Raw genomic sequence first — 4,081 nt, 5'->3', positions numbered from 1 at the left:
GATAATACTTTCTGCTGTAGCTATATTTACAGCTGTATGGATTCGTGGTCAATAACTAAATACTCAGAAAAATTCAGATGCAACAAGTCTTAAGATTATATGAGGCACCCATAGTATCTGCAAGAGACTTTGACCTGATCATTCTCTTGCAGTGTCTACAATCTTTTTGAATAAACGCAGCATGGGACAAGACAGCGTGGAGAGACAAAAAACACAGGTGAAAGTTCAAAAGAGAACTATTCTGCACTCCAGTTCAAAGTCACGGTTTTATGCAATTGAACCATGACATTATCAGGTTTTCATTGTTGTTGTAAATTTCTCATTTCTCCCTGAACTATTTCATATAATAAAAAATGGCAATAATTTCTTGGATTATGGATCACATGATGTCTTATGATGATGTGTTGTATGTATTGCCATGACAAACATTGCAGTAACACATACAGTATTTGTCTTGTGTTTAATTATCCTAGCTGGCCAATGACTTCCCTTTCTGTGTTTGTCTTTATGACATGAAGGGATTGGCTCTCTCTCTGTAGCTGCAGCAACACGTTAGACAACTCAATACAGAAGCCCTCATAGTCATACCACCTTAACAAGTGATGTGTTCGATCAGGCTTCCAGTCTGTCTGTAGAGCTCTGTTAAACAGGCAGTCCAGGGACACCTGCACTTTTGGGTTAACTAAGGAAGTCAGTAGAAAGCAGTTGGCCAGTGTTGCTTCGCCATGCACAGGAGCCGCATTAAGGTCGAAGAGAAGGAGCTCGACTTCGTATTTGAGGTGGTGAGTGTGCAGTTTAACCAGCCAGGCCGGTACCAGCTGATTCTGACCACGGAGAACCCGCTGCTGGAGAACTCTGGTTCTGGGGTCCGATTGAGAGTCGGCGATGGGGAGGTTCTCCAAGCCAACTGGAGCACCACTGGTACGATCGAGCAGGCCAGCGTGGATGACGTCTACACCTGCAGTCCTAACAAGTTTGTCTTCACACTGCCTAAAGGTAGACGCCTTTCTTGTGTCTTACACTGGCCATGGCCGCAGGGGAAATAAGAATGTGTTCTCTGTGTTGCCTACGCTTATCTCTTGATGAGCTTTGTCTCTGAAGGCTTCAACAAGGGAAATAAAGCTAAATGAACTTTTTTCAGGTTATTACATTATGGAATAAATGAAGAAATATAATGGGTGGTTTCACTGTTACAGTTTTCATTTTCTAGTTTGGTCAGAAACATAGCACAAAAAAAAACACATTCTGAAACACATTACATTTTTAAAGGATTTTGCAAGAACGACAAAAACCATGACGTGCGTCTGAAAGTAGAAGCTATGCTGCTGTCTGACTCCGGTGCTGGGGATTGCGGCACTAAAGCCGGCGAAGCTTTCTTCGCCATCTACCCCCGCACCAACGCGCCACGCATCAACCTGTACGCCGGGCCGGGCGAGGAGCTGTACCAGTACAGCGGCATCATGGCCCTGCTCAGGGCCCACGGCGACTACCTGGCCATGCACTGTGGCCGGCTGGTCTACACGGTGGCTTTCCACGAGGCCAGACCTGGGGTTACGGATAGGCGTATCGGCCCTCCTCCTCCTCCTCCTCCTCCTCATCCTCCTCCACCATCCTCAGCCCAGCCGGAAGATGGACCTCGGGGGCAGGAGAGCCCTGATGGTGAGCCTCCTCCAGCATCTCCAGGCCCCTCTACGCTCCCCGTACCTCCACTGCTTCCAGAGCTGTCTGAGGAGAATGGGACCAGGCCCCAGGAGACGCCTCGGTCACCTGACCTCAGAGCCACTCCGCCACCGTGTCCACAGGCCACCACACCGAAGGTAACACACATTTAGCTGTGGCTCGTCTGGTCCTGCAGGACTGTTTCTAATAATAGTTAATCCATTTCCCCGGGAGCTAGCCTTTTCCTGGAGTAAACAGGATTTTCGTGGAAGAGTCACCATTCACCTCCATTCACCATAATTGCATGTATGGCAGAGTGAGTGGATGCAGCGTAGCTCCAGCAGTAAGAATGTAATGGGTTTAAATATGAGCAGAGCTGTGCAAGAGCAGAACAGATAGAAGCAGAGGAGAGTTTATACAAATACAACATTTTGCTGACTATATGAATTATAATGGCTAAGGAGAAACTGGTCTGAATTGACTGCTTTTAATGTATGTCCTCTCTCCTGTGATCGCGGTCCCATAGAGGATTGCTCATTATAATATCCTAATTACAGGGGGCACTGTGGTGCAAGCAGTAGCCCCGACCACATCTGGGCTTGACGACCCATGGAGGACACGGGTTCGAATCCGGCCCGATGTCATTTTCTCCTGTCCACTCCCCACCTCTTCTCCCTCTCATTTATGTTCCCACTCTTCACTGCACTATTGATTAAAGGCAAAAAAGCCCAAAAATAAATCTAAAAAAAAATTAATAATAATATCCTAAATACTCTGGGTGATCTTGCTTCCTGTCGGACCTTACTCTGACAGCCATATTCCTGCCACCAGGTGTTTTTTCACTCCCTCTTATCTGTCTCTCTAGCCTGTAGCCTTGGAACCAGATATCAGTGTTGGTCTGGATGGTGAGAGTCAGCCTCCCTCACCAGTGAATGAAGTCACACTGAAGCCTGACTGGATTACTCAACTCCCCCCACACCACTGTGAGGACACCCCCCCACAGACTCCACAACCGCTTCCTTACACACATGTGAGTAAACCTCCTCTGTCTCTGTGTGAGTGTCTATGTGTGAGGGTGTGTGTGTGAGTGCATGCATGCATGTGTGTGTGTGTGTGCACGTGTTTGTGTATGTGTGTGAGTGCATGTGTATGCGTGTGTGTGACTGTGTATGTGTGAGTGTGTGTGTGTGTGTGAGTGTGTGTGTGTGTGTGTGTGTGTGTGTGTCCTCAGAGTGCTCACCTTTCTCCTCTGTTCTCATAATTCCTCATAAGTAATCCCCAATGACAAATTCAGAATTATACTCAGTGGCAGACAGAAGAAAGTGGTGCTGTCAGGGGCGCGTGCAAGAGGCAGTTTAACCCCCATACACACACACACACACACACACACACACACACACACACACACACACACACACACACACACACACACACACACAGAGAGCAGAGTCACCCCATTTAGCCCATCATTAAGACATGACACCCAGCAACCTCCTGGGGTCATGTGACTAATTTCAGGGGTCTCCCCGCCACGGCTGCTCCATTACTCTGCCTCCACTGTAATCAATGAGCCTTGCGGCACTCAATTAGGGCCTAATTGGATGTGTGTGTGTGTGTGTGTGTGTGTGTGTGTGGGCCTCTGGCTCACGCTGACGAGAGGAGACAGTACTGCTTATCACTGCTGACAGAGCTAATGCTAATGCTAATGCTGCTGAAATGGTCAACATCTCTGGCCTGTCCAGCGGAACAGTGGTTCGTACCTGTGGTGCTGTGATGCCTTTACAGCAGCACATATACAATCAGTGCGGAGACACAGGTGCACACACACACGCACACACACACACATGGTGCGGTAATACACACACACATGGTGCAGTAATACACACACACACACACACACACACACAGGTGCACACACACACACACACACATGGTGCTGTAATACACACTAACATGGTGCAGTAATACAGACGCTAACATAACACAAGCACACACACACTAACATGGCACAGGCTTACACACATACACACACACACACATGGTGCAGTAATACACACACATATAACACAAGCACACACATACTAACATGGCACAGGCATACACACACACACACACTAACATGGCACAGGCATACACACACACACACACACACACACACACACACACACACACACACTAACATACTAACATGGCACAGGCATACACACACACACACACACACACACACACACACACACACTAAAAAGTAAGAGGGGAAAAATGGTGTGTTATTATTTTACTCCTTGTAGTCCCTTAAGTGTTAGTGTGAGTAACTCTGTCAAACAAATGCCTTTGTCATCATTGTATTTCTTCCATTCCCTCCTGAGGAAACATGAACGTTTCTTATCACTCTTACTGAGTGTGAATGTGGAAACTGATTGCA

Source organism: Clupea harengus, chromosome 3 (genome assembly GCF_900700415.2).
Source record: "Clupea harengus chromosome 3, Ch_v2.0.2, whole genome shotgun sequence".
In the NCBI taxonomy this organism is placed as follows: domain Eukaryota; kingdom Metazoa; phylum Chordata; class Actinopteri; order Clupeiformes; family Clupeidae; genus Clupea; species Clupea harengus.
This window is presented reverse-complemented; position numbering follows the sequence as displayed.